Consider the following 21,015-nt stretch of genomic DNA (forward strand, 5'->3'; position numbering starts at 1 on the left):
ATGGAAAATCATCTCCTTCCTGTTCATCAGGTGCCTGGTGCTTTCAGGTATATGTAAATAAATTCTCAGTAAACCACATATTTTGATTAAGAGTTGAAGATTTCCTTATTTGAGAGTCAAATCCTGTGCATTTTCTGTCTAACCTATTTTTGTAATAACGTGTTAGACTAGGTGTGCAAGCAAAAGGGCTGTTATTTAAGAGCTCAGTTAATGAGTATTTGGGAGAGCAGTTTGTTTTTATTTAGTATCTTACTTATTTTCCAAGTTGCCCATCAATTCTTATGAATAATTCTCAGGACTTCAGAATTTAGAAATACTGTTTACAATTTGTGAGCTCTGAACAGAACACTTTTGGGGAAATAATAAATGATGGCATGCATATTTATCTGCTGGCATGAATTTCAAGACAAACAGCAATTTATGAAACTTCAAGGATTCAGGGGCTCTGTATTTGTCTGTATGCTCAAAAGCTAACAAATAGGATCTCAGAAATCATAGGGGAGCAAACTCAGCACTTTTACTATGCAAAAGATATTCCTAAATCCAACTGTTTATGTGCACGTCTACTCTAATACTGCTGAAGAGTCCCCAGAGTGAACAAAGCATATCTCTCCTTAGAGCTGCAACCCAACCATATGGTAAAAATGGTATTACTTGAGGTATTTCACAGCTTCACAAGAAACAGAGCTAGGTTTATGCCATGTATACTGCCCGCACAGCAGTCTGAAGCCACAACTACGAGGGAACCCAAATTGCCCAACATTGTCCTTGTAAAATAGAGCCACAAGTAAAGGACTTCTATCAGTCGACACCACAGCAGCTGCCCAGGGTGGATGGGAGCAGATGAGGAGGAGCTGAGTGTGTGGGTGGTGGCAAAGGCAGTGACACAACCCAGGAAACAAGGAGGAATGTATCCATATTTAATTGCAGATCCTGTTGATAATGATAGTCCCAAATAGGAACTTCAGTGTTACCATTTGTAGACTGTGGCCCATAAAGGGACGATCAGTGGGTGGAGGTGAGACACAGGGATAGTTTCAAACATTCTTTCTTTATGGCTTTCTGGGAGTCTTGACAATTTTTTTCTCTCCTTTTTCTCTTCAATACTAGTGAATTTGGAAAAAAAAAGATAGAATCACACACAAAAAAAATAATATATATACATATTTTAAATGCTCAGAGCCTAATAAATAATATGCTGACCCTCCAAAGCATGTACTACCACTGCCCAACACCCATCATTGATCTGAAAAGAAGCAATGGTACAAGACAGTCTGGCCTATTCTGCTTCATGTCTAAGGTTTTATCTCAACGGAACAACACCACGCACATACTAAAATGAGCAGCAGAGATCAGTAGTAGAAGCATCCTCCTGATGTGAGCTGCATTTTCCAATGCAGGGTCTGACAGCAGGAGAATAAGCATAGCTCTCAGCTGACTAAGCTGAGCTCGATGGTGCTTGGTGTTATTTATTTAGCATACCTGGAAAAGACTTGAAGCAGCATCTACCTGATGGGCTCTGGGCTACTACAGGTAATTTACACTGAAGAAGCAACTTAGAGACAATCTTAAAAGTCATTCAGCTATGAAGAGATATGCGTTAGTATTGACAACGGTTCTCTATTAGAGCTGAGGTAGAATTATGATTTCTAGGAAGCAGGATGCAAAGCAGCCAAACGATCATTTAAAATAAGCAGCAAACCCTATTCTGGCACATACTGCAGAGAAATCTGCTGGCAGTGCATCACGGTATGCTGGTGGGTGAGAAACTGGAGCATGGGAGTTTTACAGGTCATACAAAATACTTTGGAGCTGTTCTGCAATAACTAAGCTTGGGCAGAGAGCGCTTCTTTCTGTTCATTTCACTTAATAAATAAAAATCAGACACCAGTGTCATGGAGAGGCCATCTGAATCAAGAATTCACATTTTGAAATAGAACTGAATATAAATATTGGATCCCAATAACTCTAAATTTGAAGCACACAGAATTCATCTCAGTCTTTTTTTGTGTCTGAGGGCCTCTGTATCTCTTGCTAGCTTTTGTCGGGAAAACTTCTTCTAAAAAAAGGCATCACAGCTATTTATGTTTGTTTGTTTGGTATGGGGTTGAACAGCATCAAGCAGAAAGCCAGAGATGTATTTAGATTCATTTCCCTGGAATACGGGTGGGGATGGACATGTTCTTGATTAAAACTGGGAGTTTAGAAGATTGTTTCCCAAGGTTATTTTTGGTTGCTGGAGTCTGGATCTAAAGCTTGTCGCCTGGCTCCAACCCCTACACATTCATATCTGATTTGGCCAATTTGGAACTTAATCTTTATTTGGAAGCAAAGGAGAGCAACTGTTCACAGACTTTAAGGGATGCCCCAATTTTTCTTAGGACAGTGTAAAGCTATTTGAGGCAATCTGGGTCTTACAAATGCATCTGTCTTGCAGCTTGTCAATACATTTTGTTACCAGATGAAGGGGAGATTGGGAAATCTCTGAAATTCCTTTTGGTGTCTAGGGAAAGGAGAAGACTTTTGTGTAAGGACACCCACCTGAAAAGTTTTCTCATCACATTGCCCTCCAGAGCAATTTGGCTTCAAGGCGTGACATCAAAGTGCATTCAGAAACTGTCAGCATTGTGATGCAGGAGCAGGTTGTCACCGCGAAAATGTCCCCAGCAAGGGTTCAGCTGTGTCCTGGGGCAAGGCATCAGGATGCTCCCAGTGGAACATCAGGATGTGGCAGGATGTCGAGGCCCATCAAAGGGAAGGATCGCAAAAGTCACTGCCTTCTGCTCCCCTCTGCCCTAGGCGGGGCAGGTGTCCCTGCTGGCTTTGCCCTCTCCATGCTTGTTTGTGTGACCAGACTCACGAAGGTTTGACTAAGGGGAGAGCACAGGGCATGGCAGACTGAGAAGAGCAGAGGCTCCTTCCACAGCCGTGCCTCGCTGCATATTCCTACAGGGTCAGATGCTGTTCCTTGCCAGGTATCAAATCCCCCTTAATCCATGGGAGGGAAAGACCCCTGATGCTGCCTTCTTGGTTTCATTATGCAGGAGCAGAGCGGAAACCGTTAGAGAGACCATTTCCAAGCACAGCTGCCCAAAAAACGTCATGGTGTATATTCATGGCATTTCCCTCCGGATGGCAGAGCAGCAAGGATTCTTTGTGTAAACCCCATTTAAAGGTTTAATTTAGCTTCATTGCTCTGCTCCCTGAGGTGGCTGGAGCAATGAGAGGAGAGTCACCACTTTCCATTTACAGTAGAGTGCTGACAATGAAAAAAATTAAATTTTTATGTTCCTTACCAACAAACAGTACTTCTAAAGGGAATATTACGTCAGTATTGTGGCTAGTTATTTTTTAGTCCCAGTGGTCTGGGGCTGTACAACAGCCACAAGCATCATATCAGAGTGTCCACTTCCAAAAATCTTTTCTTCTGCAGAGTCAAGAGGATCCAAGAGGAAGTTTTAATTTCAGTCTGGCAGCAGAGAAAAACGAATGCATGTGGAGTGAGGAGTCAGGAGTACAGACCCACTAGTTCTTCATGAACTGCACACGAGTGTTTTTACACTGAGTTGTTCTACTCCATGCAAAAACATTGAGGATGGCACTGCTGGTCTTGTCACAAACTGCTTGACAAACCACTACTCCACTTGCCAGGTGAATTTTGTCAAGTACCTGCAAAGAGAAGCCTGACACTAAAAAACATTAAACTGCAAAATGGGGGTGACCATTGCTGGTCTCGCCATTTAATTTGTACATTTTCTTCATATTCCTCCAACATGTCACTGTTAGCCTGTTTGTATTAGAACTGAGAATTATTTGAATGCAGATACTTTGTCTCTGTGTAGGTATTGGTGCATCAAGCAGTCTCTTGCTGCCTTCTCTAGGCCTGTTTCAAACAATTGTTATAGCAGTTCATAATTTTAATTTAAACATTTTTATTAATAATTCATTTATTATCTGATGGGAAAACTGAGCCTGGTCTCATCTCTTACTGGACCTTGCTGCACCTGAGACCTAGCATGTACCTGCACTTTGGAGGTAGAAACCTGTGGCTCTGAGAAGCTTCACTGCTCCCTGAATCATCTGCTGCCATTCATAGCAGCACCCTGGTCCTCCTGCAGCTGTGCAACACCTACCAGCTATCAACCTCTAAAGCAACAAGTCAACAAGAAAATTGTTTTCTCACTACACCACTAGATGCCCACCTTTCTAGCTAAGTGGTCCAGGGACTGGAAACAAGTTTTTTTCTCTTTGAGCGGTGAATATTCTTGAGCTGTCACAGTGTAGAAGGGTATTTTTTGACACACAGATGACCTCAGTTCTATCTAAGATTTCATGGGTGAGCATGTACCCTGGCAAAAACATTTACCTTCCTCTGAGCAGTGCATTGATTAATACAGTAGTACATGATAATGTCCTAACAATAAACTGATTAATATTTTGATAAATCAGATGTCACACAGTAAACCAGGAGACACTTCTCCTGCTGAATAAAAGATTGTTATCAAGCTTAATGTGAATTTAATAAGAGCGCACATGCAACAGCTGGCTCCATGGTGTTCTGGTCGACTATAATGAACTTTCATGTGAAGATGGGAAGAACGTGTATTTTTAAAAAGGAAGCAAAGAAGACAAGAAAGAGGTCTGTATGTATCATACTGTATGAATACTTATTGTTGGTTAAAGGTTGACCATAATAACAAAGGATCATAGGAATAGCTTGCTACTATTGAGGGCAGGGAAGGGTTAACAGGGCCAGGGTCACGTCTCTGGAAAGATTTCATCCTGCTGTGATGAACACAGCTCCTTGACAGCATTCACACAGAGCCAGAAAAACCTTTGCCGGAGCATGTGGTTCTGCAGAGCTGCTCCAACGCCTACAAGGAGGCAGCAGGGATGTGGAAATGTTTTCTCTGCCCTGGGACATAGCAATATCTGCAGCAAGGGTACTCCTCCAAGGAGCAGTCCAGAGCTGGAGCGGGGTGATGTTCTTGTTGCCCTCTAGATGGTGCAGTCTGATAAAAAATTTGAGGAAAAAAAATGCTTGGATTGGGGTCTCTCTTTCTTCTGGGAAGAGGTTTTTAATTGCATTTACAGAAGGGCATATTGCCAGTGATTGGGAACTGGAACACCACTGCTGGTAATTCCCTTAAGTGGTGGGATGAGAGCCAGGTCCACGACGGCATACGCATATTTTCTATAACCTGGTGCACTCTTAGGTATTGTACCTTGAGCTATTTTGCACATTAAGTTTCTACCTAAACCATTTTTCTAAAGCTTTATACATATATATATATATATATATATATATATTTGACTTAGGAGTCTGTGCCAGGAAATGCACTGAGTTTCAGAGGTCAGACTGGGAAATATCACAGAGCTGAGTAAGAGACCGGGTTTAATGTTTTTGAGTATTTACAGTTCATAACCACAGGTTCCCGACTGCAAATTTCTACTGAACAAAACCAGTAGTGTATATGCTGTGCTGCAAAGGAGATATTAACAAAGCTGACCATTGTCAAATGGAATTAATGAAAAAAAAATATGAAGACAAGAAAACACGGAAAAAAAAAAACAACACTAACAATTGGCAATTCTTAAGAAGCAAAAACTCATGCAAAAAAAATAATCTGTTTGAAACAGAGGACAGCAATTTGAGGTGAAAGCCCACTTTTGATTTACAGATGAAACAAAGACACCACTAGAGTGAAACAAAAGCAACATACACCACATGAGAAAGAATGTGTGTACGATGGATAACATCCAAAATAAACTGGAAATCATTTGGCCCACAAAATGAATGCAAGTGGAAGATATATAATTGAAAATCCAGAGCAGGAAGGGTTACGGAAGATGAAAAGGATATTTGTTTTTAAGCAAAACATATCCTAGCAACACCACAGTCCTAATATTAGGTGGAGATACTGAAGCTGACACAGCCATGGGAAAGCAAGAGGTACCCAAAAGATACCTTCTGTATTTGGAAAGCAGATCTCTTCTTGGCTGGTACCTCCTGGTCTGTATAGCTAGGAAAATGTTAGACATCATTTGTCAGTGAAAAAGTCAGATTTGTTCCTAAGAGTACTAGAAGAATTGGCCAAGGAAGTCTCTGGCCCATGAGAATTAATTTTTGGGTAGCTTGAGTGGGTCTAAGTTCGGGACTAGAAGGACATTACTGCTGCATTTATACTTGAATGGTACAGCCAGTCCTGCAGGTGGGACATCTTGTCATCCAAGAGGCTGATAAGGAATTCTATGAAGATGAAAAGCATGCACAGGACTATAATTAATGCTAAACAAATAGAAAACAGATAAGGCCTGAGTTTACAAAGTTGGCAATTGCCTGGATGTGGTCCGATTGCCAGACTGGAAAATAGGTATATGGGAGAAGGCAGTTTTACCTCCAATCAAGCACTGGTTGCACCAGTGATGGGACTGTCCATAAGCTGAAAAGTTTGGAAGTGCTGATGGGAGTCTGGGAGAGACTGACACGGCCAAACTGAAAGAGCTTAGCTGAAAGAAAGGTTGCAAGGGACCATGACTACCAGCTATATATGGCAGAGTGAAAAAGGGCATAGCAAAAAGGTGACACATTCAGGCTGGAGAGAAGACACACATTAAGCAGAGGCCATCAGAGGAAGCTGCCAAGGGGATCAGGCTGCTTTGCTGCTTCCTCGTGGCTTCAAATCAGCTACAGTCACCTTTCAGGTAACTGCTTAAGTCAGATAATTACTGGGCTCAGTTCAGGGACCCCTGGTGAAATGCTGACAGAAGGAAGATCAGGTTTGGATCAGGTCTAAGGTCTTCTCCTGGCCTTTACCTCTGAAGTAATGAAAATTGTCTCTGAAGAAAGATTGATAGAGACAGAGTGTGAGAGGAAAAGATAAGCTGGGGATTTCTTTTTTCCCCCTTGTTCATATAACTTGAAATCAGTTGCTGCTCATCTCAAGCTTGGTGGGTCTCTTACTCAGTAAAGTAAAACAATGACGTTTTTAAAGGAGGGCTTTGACACATTTTTAAGGACAAGGAGCACCTGTGAGTGTAGCCCCAGCTCCCACCTGTGTGCAGTACAGCCATGCTGGTACAGCATCACACCTGAGCTCAGGAACCTCACTGAGACTTCATTCCCCCATACACAGGCACATTCACTGGCATTTAAGCAATTCACCATCTCCTCCAAGGTAGCACGTTACCTCCAACACCCAGCAGGCCAATGTGCCACTGCTGTGATGGAGATGTTGGAGTCTGGGCCCTGCTCTGTAGCACTGACAACCCCCTGCCCATGGATGTCCCTTAGTAGGGATGGACGCTTCTACACCAACAACCCAGCAACAAACCAATATAAGAGCTCCAGAGATTAAAATTTGATTTTTTTTTTAATCTTAACAATTTCTTGTCAGTATATAATTACTATTTACTGTGAATTGTTCCTCTCCTGCCCTTTGAAGTGACCTTTGCCCAGACCTGCTGGCCTCCTCCAGGTTGTGAGGGAGGCAGCAGGGTGTGTGACTTTGCTGAGGCAGCCAGGACTCTCGTCAGACCAGGGGACGTGGTGGCAAGGCATGTGGCAGGTTTTTGCAATCAGTTGTAAGCTCCAGTCCAGTGGGTTTTTAAAAGTATTATCAGAAGTGAAAGGCTACATTTAAAAATGTATAAGCAGGGGCTTTCAGCTCTGCATGCCTTCATTCATAATTCACCAGTGCTCATTTCTATAGAAGATTTGGTATTTTTACAAAGTAAATGTATTTTAAAACCTTTCTTTACTTTGCAGTGAATGTGAGATAATGTGAACTTCTTGAAAAGAGGTAGAGGGAAGCAAGCTTTAGAATAGGGTCTCCCAGATAGCCATGAACTGATTCAATTTCCATGGAATTCAGCTGTGATTGGGAAATGTTGTTGCATTCCTGTTCATAGTACAGACATGGCTTTGGTGCTGGTAGAGCGACTTTTCCAAAAAGATCTCCAAATTCTTGGCTGGTGACTATCATTATCTGCATGTTTATACCTGAAACAAAGGAACTACCTGGTGGAAAAGGGGTGAGGTCAGTCTTGTCTCTTCGTCACATGCCAGAGCCCCAAAATTCTGAAACCGGTTCAGCAGACTGGTCTGGCCTGAAAGTCGCACCAGTGTATCCTAACACCTAAACCAGCCCTGAAGACAGTTGATATGTAGGGAAGACAGAGAGCTCTAGATGCTAAGCCAGAATTGGAGCAAATTCTCCGCTGAGTAGGAGACCATTTTCTCAGGAGAACAAGCAAAGAGGCGGCTCCAAGTCCCTGACCCTTGCCCACAGCCACAAGACTCAGTTGCTCTGTTCACTCTCTTCATGTGCAGACTGAAGTTGTCTGAGTTATAAATTATCTTCCAATGCTTTCCCTTGGCAGCAGACACAAGCTTTTCCTGTAACTCAGTGGGAAAGAGTCATAGCACACTGCAGGTCACTGTAGGCCAGGAGCTGAGCGGACAAGTTCTGGAGAAGTCGGGGCAGACATCAAGTCACAGCACTGTAGGGATAGTTGTGCACAATAGCTGGTCACACTTCAGCTAAGCTACCTCAAGATATAATATGTGCATATTTCATTTAGCTTTGTTGCAAAGACACACTAAATTGATTTGTACAAAGTCACCATCTGTGGCAATATAGGGAATTAAGCTGTGGTTCAGCCCCCAGCTGGGTCTGAGGTATAAGGCTGTAAGCAGTAATGCATCACACCAACACGTAGCAGCTCTCTTGCTCCGGGACAGTTTGTGCCAAACATGACAGATGGGTGCCATTGTACTTTGAGGGTCATCTCCAAAAGAGCTGGACCATGAGGGCAGAAGGACTCTGATGCAGGGCGTGAAGATGTGAGGATGCTCAGTGCTGATGGCAGCATGTACCTTTACCCAACTCCATCATGCTCAGGGTCCTGCTGGCACCAGCCACCTGGGTCCTGCTACCCTCCCACCCCTGTGTGGTCTGTCCACCCAGGCCCAGCATCTGAGCATGACTGGGGGAAGGACAGAGAAGCTGTTCGCTCTAATGAGAGATACCCACTGTGTCAGTCTCCATGGTAATTAGGAGCAAAGCACTTTTAAAGCACCTTCCCTGCACCTATTATACAGGCACAGTGTGAGGTGCAGCCATTAATCAGATAAGCTGCTGGAGATAACTGCTAATTGAGAGCAGGCTGAATCCCTGAAGCTCCCCTCCCTCTTCCTACCCTGAAATGTATAATTTGTTCTACACACTGGTGTTTGAGGGCAGGTTGTGGCGGGTTGGGACTGGAGGAGGGGGTAAGCAGTGCTTATACAATAACAAAACATGCGTAAGTGACGTGGCCCTGTCCACATGTGCAGACTGGTGAGGATGCTGTGTGCTCTTGTTCCAGCTCTGCAGGGGGAGATAAGGGTGGGTGGATGATAGGAAGGAACTGGGGAATTTCCATAGTCCTTTGACTCTGAATGTCCAAATTGGTGGCCTCCAGCTCACCAAATCAGCAACAGGATAAAGTGTTTCTAGCAGGTATCAGAAAATTCAGCATGTTTATCTCGTTTGTTTAATGCAAGATTGTGTTGTAATACCCAGTACTTAAAGAAAAGGAAGACTTTTGCAATGGCAGTCCTTCTGAAATGACAAAGCCACTTGTGGGTGGAAGTATTGCTGCTCGTTATCAGACCTCCAGAGAAGGACTATCTGGGACTACATACAGAAACGAAAAGTGAATTGTCGTTGGCAGAATAAATCAGGTGGAAATTCACAGAAACCGCTGGAGTTGCACTACCATGAAATTAGACTAAGAGGCATCAGCCAGGCCCCATGTCCCGGATGTGCTACACCACACTCAGCAACCTCCAGACAAAGTTGCTGCTACCCCTACCACTGTGAATGATCACCTGCTGCTTTATTTTCAAACCCAAAGCTACATTTTCATCCTAATTTCATTTTCTGCAAATGGCTGCATTTTTCCCCCATCGTGATCATGAGCAAAGGATGCTATTAAAAACTGCACTAACTCAGAATTAACTGTGAGAGAGATTTTGACTTGGCCTACCCCTCTTAGGCACTCTTATCCCTCCACTTCACTGCTGGCTCAGGTGGGTGAGTAGAGGCATTAGAAATGTGGGGTCCTTGGGACAAAGACAGGTAGGATAGTGCCAGTCTCCCATGTGGCATCTGGAAAGGAACAGGGAACCATTGGTGGATGGAACCAAGACAACTCTTCATATGGGCTGTTCATGCTTATTTTTGTACCCAGCACTGCCTGATTGTCTGAAGAGCAGTCTTTCTGGGACAAATGCAAAGAAGAAAGCCTCTCTCCCTAACAGGGCCGTTTGGGGACAGTCTCTGGCTGAGCTTGTTCCCATGCAATCCCCAGCCAGACTTGGCTTTTTCTCCTCCTCTGCTCAGTTTCTCATCCTTTAGGAGATGCCTAGGACTTAGTGATGAAAGCCTGCCTCATTCCCTCAAAGGATCAAATCTGTTTGGCCTGTTTTCCAGCCTGATTGATGTTTATATCTATTAATTGTTTTTCCTCTCATTTTCAGATTTCCTACTGATATCACAGAAAGCCCTGAAGAAAACAATCTTTGATGGAGAATAACATATTTCAAAAGACAACTTCCCACCTCCAAAGTTTGTGGATAATTAGAAGATTGATAAGCAGCTTTGCAAGCCATTTATACTCAATGTGTTTTTCTTTCCAGCACCTCAAATTATTCATTTCTCTGTGTATGTTAGGCATCCCAAACCCAGGCATTTTCCATAGAAAGGACAGAGGTGTTCCCTGTGTGCTCACTGAGCTATACACCTCTTACATGTCCTGCCAATTTCAATTCTAAGCAATATAAAATTTTTAGCATCTACTGTGACAATGACTTGTGTGTTGCTTTATCTTCCACATGCATTTGCAAGTGAGAACAGCATGCACTTCCTGAGGCAGACAAACCCTGTGAATTTCTATAGATGGACAAACTGAGATGAAAAAAAGCAAGGTCACGAGATCGCAGGAGTTGAGATGAATTTTGGAACTGGAGATTCTGCTGCCCAGAACTTTTGGCTACAGATAAAGTTACACATTAACCATAGGATGTGACTGTATCTGAGCCAGGTTAAGGTTTTCAACATTTAACAATGCCAAAGTTGGGAATTCAGTGGAAAAAGTCTTTTGAGTCACAATATGTGGCAAACTCATATTCAGGACAGATGGCATTTTCTAAAAGTAGCTGTTTACTCCTAGAATTACTCTTCTTCCTTCCTGTGGCATATCTTCCTCATTCAGTGGTGCTCCTGCCCACAAGCTTGTCTTTTCCAGCATATTTCTTGTGGTAATTTCAACGATCTTTTTTTTTTTTAAAAAAAAAAAAAGGAAAAAGCTATTAAAAAAAACCTCTCTCTCTGTCTTTGTCTTCTTACCTTCATGTTCCTCTCTCACAACATCCTGTCCTAATTATGGATAAATGTACAATGCTTAGTTATTTTGGAAAACATCTTCCGTCTTCATATAGAAGGTATAATTAGAAGCTTAGTTCATCTTGCATTTTGTTCAGCTAAATGTCACACCCTCTATTTGTGTTTTTCTTTCCTTTGTTTCCCTCTAACTAAGGAAATCAAGAATAGATTGCAAAAATAAATATACTTCGCTTCATTTTCTTTTGGAAAACTGATTTCAGCTGTGTTTCCTTTAACCTTTCAAAAAGCACCACAGTCTGTTTCAGGTGTCTGCCACCGTGACCCATCCTTTGTGACAAACTCCTCCTGTTTCTATGCCAGTGTGCAAATCAAGACAGATTAGGATTTTTCCCAGCAGACCCAACAGGAACCATACACCAGGCTTGACCCAAATCATTAGACACCTTACAGGGCAGAACTAAACCCAATTAAGTATCTTGAAGGTGCCGTTCTGTGTCAGCCTCGTAGTCCCATGAGAAGACTCTGTTGTATTCCTCATAGTCTGAACATTAGATTTTCTGTTATTTAAGCCATATTTTCTTTCAGTTTGGATTATGACTTTCCACTGGCACTGTGTTCATTAAACGGCCTTTAAGTCCATAGCAGTATTCTAAAGTGTTGCTCATTAACTCTTGGAAAGCAGACAACCTTTCCTCTTGTATGTTGGAGAGGATGAAAGCACTTGCAAAAGTCTTCCTTATAGAAATAAAAGTAGTCCAAGAAACATAAAGCTTTTTTTCTTCCTGTTCCACATGGGTTGCTCTGCTAACACAGTCTTATGTTATTTCTGGATATATTTATGATAACCCTGGAATACTTCAACACAGATTCTTCTCTTTATGTAACAGCTAGCATTCCTACCATAGTGCCTGGAGGTCTTGCAACTACCCATCACTCTGGTTTCAACACTCATTTCAGGATTAAAGACACAGATGTTGAATTTTGCACTACTCACAATGGAGAATTTTTTGTCTGTTTTTAGTTTTTAACTCCACACTAGTTACAAAATGAAAGACATTACAACTCTCAAATGATGGTGTTCTTATTTTGGGCGTAATGGAATTGCAGATGTAATTATTAACTTCTTTGCTTGAGAGAGAGAGGGGAAAAAAGTAAGAGAATTCTTATTGGTACTGCACAAGAAATATGGAAAAAGTGCTGGCTTCGGATTGCACATGCTGTGTGTCTGAAAAAAAGGCAGCCAAGTGGGAACCTGCAGTGCCAAACTGCAATTAATCCGGGCTCAACAAAGCTTTGAACACAGATTTTTCAGCTAATATATATTACCTAGCGCCCTGGAACAGGCAGGCGGCAGCTCCATTTCTCTGGCAAAATAGTTGCCTGTGCAGGAAGTTCATGTGTGTAGAAAAAAGCTCTTTCTCTGGGACCCTCGGAGGTTCTGGACTGGTTACTACAGCAGAGAGGGGCTGGTGACAACCCTGCTGCTCTCCGCTTTGATCCTCACATGCAAGTGCTGCTTCTGGGACTTTGCCTTGTCTGGTGGAAACAGAGCAACTGGATCAGCTAAAGGGGGAAAAAATCCCCCAGACAAAAGACACACTTCACTAAATCCATATTGCATTTGCTGAGTAAAGCCAGCTGGGGCAGATGTCAGTCACTTGCTGGGAAGTGCCAAACACTGCCAGTGACGGAACTATTGCTGCCACTCACCCCCCGGGTAGGCTGGTAAGAATGGATGAGAACAGAAGGATAATGGCCTTTGGCTGAAACATGGCAAGGCCACTTTTTAGGAAATAGATGAGTTCTTGAACATTTCCAGCATTTTCTTCTTGTTCTTCTTCATTTTTCCCCCCTGGAAAAATAATTCTTTTTCTTGCTATCCATTTAACGTTTGCTCTTAGGAGTGCTATTTTTCATAACCACCGTGGTTCATTTTTCAAAAAACGGTTATTCTTTCCCTGATGGTATGGTGATAGGGATTTGGGGAGAACACAAATACACTTTTAATGTTAATTAAAAAGAATTTTGAATATACCACAGAACACTCCTGTTGCTGAATTACCACTGGAAGACTTTGTTCATCTCCCTTGCCTGTGTAGGACTATTCACCGCATCTCTTCCCAATTTTCCTGTTATTCTGTCCTTGTTTGGCTTCAGTCTTCTATCTCCACCTGTATTTTAGCTCTTGCTGAAGTGAAAGCATGAAAATTCTCCATTGAATTAATTGTCTTAGAGCCAGTCAGGCTTTTGCTGTCACAGCTTTTTAATAAGCCTGGGCATGTAGAGCTTCAACAGCCTTTAATGCTACTTTAAAAGTATGAAAGAGCAGCTTCTTTCATTCACAGGCACCAAGCATATTACTGCAGTCAGGCACAGACCGATGGTCTCATGAGCAACACTTATTTCCACTATTGTTCATGCTCATGCCAAAGATTAATCTCTTTGCCCACAGCAGACTCCTCATCTGATTTATTCTGCGTATGAAAGGGGACCCTACCCAGGGCTCTGACTCTGTGCAGTTTCTGCAAGGACACCCAATTATCATTTCATCATGTTAGTTTGATTAAATGATAGTCGTGATGAATAGCCACGCTGGCGTTGTGTCCGCTGCTCTTTTGTGTCACTGTTAACACACTTAGCGCTGCCTGCACATGAGACCAGCCCTTGCCTGGATGCAAAGCCAGCTGAACCCACCGAGAGCCTTTTCTGTGACTTCAGTGGACCTTGGATCAGCCCTCTGACACCAACTGGGATAGGCCGGTAGTCTCAATAATTTGCTTCTTCAATCACAGGAAATTCCATGCTTCCAGATAGAGCCAGCTCAAACAAATACATATTCAAATGAAAGCACACCATAGGTGGGAAGATAAATATAATTGCACCCAATTTTGCACTTGCACTTGTCCTCTAGGAGCTAAAATGAGATTTTTAATATACTTATTATGAATATGTGCATCTGCTCTGCCATTTTTGCATAATGAGCACATTCCTGATACTTAAAGAATCAGCTTCCTCTCTCTCTAGGAGACAGGCAAAATGAGGCATGCTGTTATTCATGTATTTATTTATTCATTCATTATTTTTTGCTTGAAACATACTGGGCAATCCATCTTGTTCCCAGGAAGACCCCGGGGGATATGGAGAAGGCTCAGCAGTTCAGCTCTGAACTCAATTATCACGAATCTCATCCTATAAATTAGAACATGTTGCAGAGAAAGGAGAAAATGCAACTCTCCATAACACATTCCCCAAAAGAGAGAGAAAAATAGATATTTTGGGACAGTTGCCTTGAGAAACACAGGGAAAGGTTCTCCATCCTCCCCTGGATCTGTGCTGCAGGAAGATGCGGGTTCCTTCAAGTGACACTTGTAAGCAGATGTGATTTGCAAGCAGGGTGATTGTGGTGGTCCTCTTGATGAGTTAATTTACAGTAAAAGCTGGACACCTGACTGAGCCCGGCAATAGGGGAATAGGGCGTGCAGATTGTGCTGCTGAAGCAGGTAGTGGGACCTGCTCTTTAGCTGATATTGGGGCTTTGCCGGCCTTAAATGTTTTGCTCTGTTTAAATAGTGGTCCTATTTAAACACATTTCCTTGTTTCATATCACTTCTTACACTTATTTGGGTTCTGACTCAATCTGCACAACTGAAGTGATCTTTATCGCAGTGAGTGTGCAACTTGTAGCACGCTTGCAGCTTTGCACTGAAGGCTATAAATTGAATATTGAATGATGGCCTTCGGATGCCCAAACAGCACGGATAACCCACCCTATGTTTTATGGGTTTAGATGAGTTGCCGCAAAGGGTTTTGAAGGCTGATGAGCAGATGAGAAGCTTGTTGGCTATTTGAAGCTGTGCCTGACCAGTCAGTTCACCACGATTTCTAGCAGCACAGGGGAAGGTGTAATGAATGGGCTCTCAGGCTGCTGTGGGATGCCGTTAGACAGGCAGTGTTCCACAGTCACCAGCATTCAATGTCTGAATTATCCAGTCTGGGGTGCCAAGGGTGGAGACATGGCAGATAAGTGCCTGAACCTGTTAAAAAGTTAATCAAGCATGACAGGCTTGAGATAGGATGCTGTAATAAGAGTGAGGATGTGTGAAATGATCTCATGAATATGCAGTAGCCTGCCAGCTGGTTTGTATCCTCTTTGAAGATTACATAGGACTGGACAGTCCATATATTTTTCTTCTGATTTCTTAGCCTCCCTGCTTGGTAGGTAACATTTATTTTCACCTGTTGCAAAACTGAGCCCCATGCACATAGCTGAGGTGTTACTGTTTAACCAGGAACCAGATACACCACCACTAGGTCAAATGGCACGCTGGTACAACCATTATGCTCTTTTAATTTTTAACATCCTAGTTTCGAGGGTGTTTTTCAGCAGCTCAGGGAGCAACTCTGTGCCACTGGCCCTCTGCAGCTGCTCTGGGCTGGATCCAAAGAAACTTGAAACCACTGGGAAGGTTTCCATTAACTTCGCTGGGTTAGGTCCTCTGACAGGAAAACACTGATCCTTTTTGGTGAGCGAGGAGGCTTTGTGGGATGGTTCTGCAATTGCCTGTTTAAGAGGTAAAAAGTCTATTTTTTCCACTGGAGCTGTCATTCAAATATCTGAGTCATGATGCAGCTTTCTAACCTTATTTCAGCTTCTTTGGAGATAAATTTCCACCAACTTCTTGCATCATATAGCCCTCAGATGGACAATGAAGGTAAAGCATTTCGTCAGGCTATCATAAGGGGGCTCCAGAGGAATATGGGATTTCAGATGAATTATCACATGGTCTCCTATAGATGTCTATTCTATGTGTCAAAAAGTGAGGGCTCTGTAGACAGGAACAACATAAAGAAACTCGCTGCAAACAGTTGACTATAATGCCACTGCCAGCATTTAAACAAAGCTGCAATTACAATGCAAAGACTTGGCTATAGATGCCTCAATTTATAAATGAATTTTGGAGCATATTCAGGCTAAGAAAGCATCCATTAAAAATGGAAATCCAGTGCAATTCAGTGAAGCAAACAGCTAACAATCTAGAGAAGACATAAACAATAATAGTAAATTATTTAATCTTATAGCTAAGAAACCCATGAAGAAGTCAGCGAGACTATTCATCTGTAAATGGGGCAGGCGAGGAAGAAAACAGGCCTGAAGTCTGCTTCTGTGGAACTCTCACTGGCTTCACTGATTAGGAAGGAGTTGCTTAAAAATCAGCAAAAAGAGTTTGAATTTGATCTGGAAAATGATGTGAACCCCCCCTCAATGGTCTACTAGGAAAAGACTTTTATCTCCACTATTTATGAAGTGCTGCCTGTAGCAAGGACTCCGAGTGCTACTCTAAGAAGCTGCAAAAATGGTAATGGTGAAGAACTAAGGAGGGTATGCCAGAAGGAAAGCGACTTGCAGTTTGGGATAGCCTGATTCTCTCAGTTTACAACTCAGAAGAGGATTTGTCCCCAGTTTCCAAAGCTCAACACAAGATCAGAACAGTAAGCGGTGCTCCTGGCTCAGGGATCAGTGTCTGCAAGGAAGAGTTTGAGCATCAACTTGCCTTTGTCAATTTTTTCCCCACTTGGGCTTCCACAGCTGTCTTTCTTCCATTTTGCTGACAACTTTAACTTTCATTTGTCATTTAGCTGGGCAGGAGGCTTCAGAAGATGCATGCAGACTGTAGTTCTTGCTTGATTTATGGCACCTTCTGCAGCATCCAGGTGCTCCAGCGAGCAATGCAGACGTACAGAGATCGCTGTATTTCAGCACGCCCCTGCCACCGCCTCTCGAGTGACACCTGCCTGGCGTTAGTACAGCACCAGACATTGGAGGGATGAGATTTTAAATTGTCTGTATTTCGGTTAGGATCTATCTTTAGCCACCCTGGGATGTATTTTGAAGTTATGTCTGTCAGGGTCAACCGAAGCTTGTAGGTGGTTTTATACATGTGTCTATTAATCAGTGAGCTCCTTTCTAGAACAGGTGGCAGAAGAATTTATGTAGGGATCCTAATGTTGTTCATTACACTGGCCAAGGCATGACATGACCCAGATTCCCACATTCACAGCAGTGGAGAGTGCTCTGATCTGACACCTCCAATTTTGAGATATTCTGCTTCAGCTCAAGCTGCCAATTCCAACTGCAAGCTGTTGGGTTCAGACCCGTATCTGAGCAAGACTCAAGGCATAACGCATGCAACTTCTGACAAGGGCCAGTGATGGCTGTGTATGAAGGTCATTTGAAAGAGTGGAGCTGATCTCCTAGTACATCAGTCTCCATATAGTGGATTGGACACAAATTCAGACATTCCCCAGCCTGTTCAAAATCCCCTTACTTCCTCATGCCAACTACATCAAAGTTGCATAAATCCTTAGAAAGTATTTAATATCTTGAAAAAGATGGAGCAGATGTTGGCATGCAGTCCAGCAGCTCTTGAAGACAATCTCTAGACAAACTTTTGCTCTGACCTTGCGTTAGAGGAAAGGGTACTGCTGCTGCCAAACCAATAAGCCTTCCTTTTTGCTTCTGCTTCATTTCTTACACATGACCGGAGCTGGCCTGTCCAGAGTTTTTAGGTCTTTTGGGCCACCAAACTGAGTTGCTTTTAATTCTTTTTTTCCAGACAGTCCCCAAAAACACTGGATGGGTACTTTACTGAATTAATTTTGATCTGGTCACAGTCTGAGTACTGGCTGGAGGCTACCAATGAATCACTTTCACAGGTATACTGTAAAAAATATTTCAGTGAATGATCAATGGCTAGCAAGTCTATAGAAACAACTGATACCTGGACTAATTTCTGGGAAATTATATTTGCAGTCCTACATTCAGCACTGGAAGGATGCTTGGCTCTATCATCAAGGCTCTAGCATGGGCCCAGCTCCACCCTGGAAACTCAGGACAGTTAGGCTGGGGCCACAAAAGCCTTGATGCAGGGACAGCCTGCAGGTGGAGTTTGGAGGTGTGAAGGTGACGATGTAGTTGCTGCAATGGAAGAGAGCAGGGTGCCCACCTAGACCCCTGGGTACCACATAGCCTTGTATGGCCCCACTAGCAGGAGCCACATCACATCACCCTTTGGACTCTCCTTCCTCTATCACCCACGTAAGGCGAGCTCATTTTCAGTTTAGTGCCCAAAGGCAGCAGTCAGGCTGAAATTCTATGTTCCCTCCTCCTACACAATGTTTCCTGCCGTTGCTTACACCGCAACCTCCTGAAGGCTTGCAGCTTGTATATACATCATGGGCTCTGCCCCGTAGCACTGATCACAACAGCAATACCTAATTCAAACAATGAGAGTTCTTTTAATTTGTGTGGATTTCCTTTGATGCTTGAACAACATAAAACCAGCAAAACAAAATGAGGCTCTCATCTGAACTACTCAGGAGAATACAGTAAGCTGTTTTAGGCTGTCAGATACAGTTGTAATTAGGTGCTTTTAGAAGTATATTATCTATTTTATCTGTTATTTATTGTGCATACTGTATTTATTGTGCTGAACATGTTATGCCCCTGACAGACAACTGCAGATTTCTCAGTATGTTATTGTCTGGATGCCATTCCTACACCATTTCTGAGAGTTGGAGACAAACCAATTGGATTCTGACATTTATTTATCTTCTTAGAGCAAATCTTTTTGTCTGGGAGATATGTAGGACTCCTAAAGAGATGTTACACCACCTCGTGCTAATCCTCCTTAGCTCAGGGATTACTGACCTAACGCACAGTGACAGCCCTTTTGGAGCCAGCGGCTCACACTGCGGTAAGCTGCTGCCACGTGGGTGGGCAGAAGTGTGCGACCTCCGTACACCAAACCCCCAGTGCCCTTTCTATGACACCCCCCCCCAAAAAACAAGCTGTCCTCATGCAAAGGGGCCCTCAAATTACAACTACTGCTGGAGGAGCTCAGAGAGCTCCTGCTGCCCATGGAAGGACTCATTTCACCCCTGGAGGGCACTGCCCCTTGCCTAAAGGCTCAGAAATACCAAGAAGGTTTTTAAGAGAAGAAATTCAGGCCAGATGCTAGCCCTGTCTTAGCACAATGTGGATGCCCCCAGAAAGCAGAGGCTTGCCCCTCCCTGGGCTGTACAGAGCTATTCCCTAGGCTGTTTTAGCCCAGGAGCTGAAAGGCAGTGTTGTGGTTTAGCCCGGCTGGCAGCCAAACACCACACAGCCGTTCGCTCACCCTCCCCCCTCCCTCTCCGGGATGGGGGAGAGAAACGGGAAAGTGAAGCCTGTGAGTTGAGATAAGGACAGTTTATTAAGACAGGGAAAATAATAACAATAATAATAATAATAATATAATAATGATAATAATAGTAATAATGTGTACAAAGTGATGCACAATGCAATTGCTCACCACCCGTTGACCGATGCCCAGCCTATCCCCGAGCAGCCGGCCCCCCCACCCCGGCTAGCCACCCCTATATATTGTTCAGCATGACGTCAGATGGTATGGAATACCCCTTTGGCCAGTTTGGGTCAGCTGTCCTGGGTCTGTCCCCTCCCAGCTCCTGCTGCACCCCCAGCCTGCTCGCTAGCAGGACAGAGCGAGAAGCTGAAAAGTCCTTGGCTTGGTGTAAGCATTGCTCTACAACAATTAAAACATCAGCATGTTATCAGCGCTCTTCTCATCCTAATCCAAAACATAGCACCCTGCCAGCTACTAGGAGGAAAATTAACTCTGTCCTACCTGAAACCAGGACAGGCAGCAATGAGTTCACTCCCCTGATCTCCTGTCTGTCATGCCTGCTCATCCATACCCACATCAAAAAGAAATACTGGAACAAGGCTGTAACTCCTTTCCCTTCCCAAATACCTAGAGAATTAATGAGTCAAAACTCTAGCTACCTGGCAGCACAACTACAAACACCCCAGAGCTTCCTGGTATATACTGAGAAGCTCCACAGCCTGTTTCATTAAGCAGCCCTTCCACACACAGCGACCTCCTCCAGGTCAGCCCCGTGTCCTCAGCTCCTCCAGCCACACAAAGGGCTTGAACTCAGCTGTTGCCATTTATTGCCTGAGCACCCCAACCCGTATTTGGGCTTGCACTACTTAGGTATGGTTAATTCACCCCAATTTCTCACCTGAGGCACAAGGGAAAAGAAACTTCTCCCAGTTTCTTAGCTAACACCTCCCTTCTTCCAAGGCACTTTCAAGTCCTATCCTACAGAGAAGACCCCTCACCTTTTCTGTATGTGTAATTTAGGATCAGAGGTAACCAAGGATTGCTGTTCACTGAAGACAAGAATGATTTCTGTAGGATTACAAAGGGCTGTAGCACAGAGCTTGCAAGGGGAAGCATCAAAGTTCAGGAAATTGAAAAACTTGGAGACCCGATGGAGATGGTTATAATATAGCAAGGACAAGTAACCTTTACTTAATTATTCTACATAAATACTGCTAGTTAGCTTATACAAATTCCAATTTATAACAGTGAGTTTGTATCTCTGACCACACCAAGCAGCCCTCTGCAGAGACCTTCAGCTTGAACCTCCCTGCCAGGAGCTCCTGACCTACAGCCCAGCCTCTAAAGAACAAAGATCCTCACTGCGTTTGCTCCTCCCTCAGCTAAGAGGCTGCCAAATGCTGCTTTCCAAAAGAAAATCAGGTTTGCAGACCCAGAGCCCT

General features: G+C 43.4%; 1 long non-coding RNA gene across 2 annotated transcripts in view; it reads left to right on the plus strand.

The window, feature by feature from the left end:
- The window catches only part of LOC118249289 (uncharacterized), a 35,068-nt gene extending 23,445 nt beyond the window's left edge, over window positions 1-11,623 (plus strand). For both annotated transcript variants that reach the window (XR_007708873.1, XR_007708874.1), the window contains one exon: window positions 10,526-11,623. This is a non-coding gene — a long non-coding RNA (uncharacterized LOC118249289). The remainder of the gene's footprint in view (window positions 1-10,525) is intronic.
- Window positions 11,624-21,015: the final 9,392 nt, after the last annotated feature.

This window comes from Cygnus atratus, chromosome 15 (assembly GCF_013377495.2).
Source record: "Cygnus atratus isolate AKBS03 ecotype Queensland, Australia chromosome 15, CAtr_DNAZoo_HiC_assembly, whole genome shotgun sequence".
NCBI classification, from domain to species: domain Eukaryota; kingdom Metazoa; phylum Chordata; class Aves; order Anseriformes; family Anatidae; genus Cygnus; species Cygnus atratus.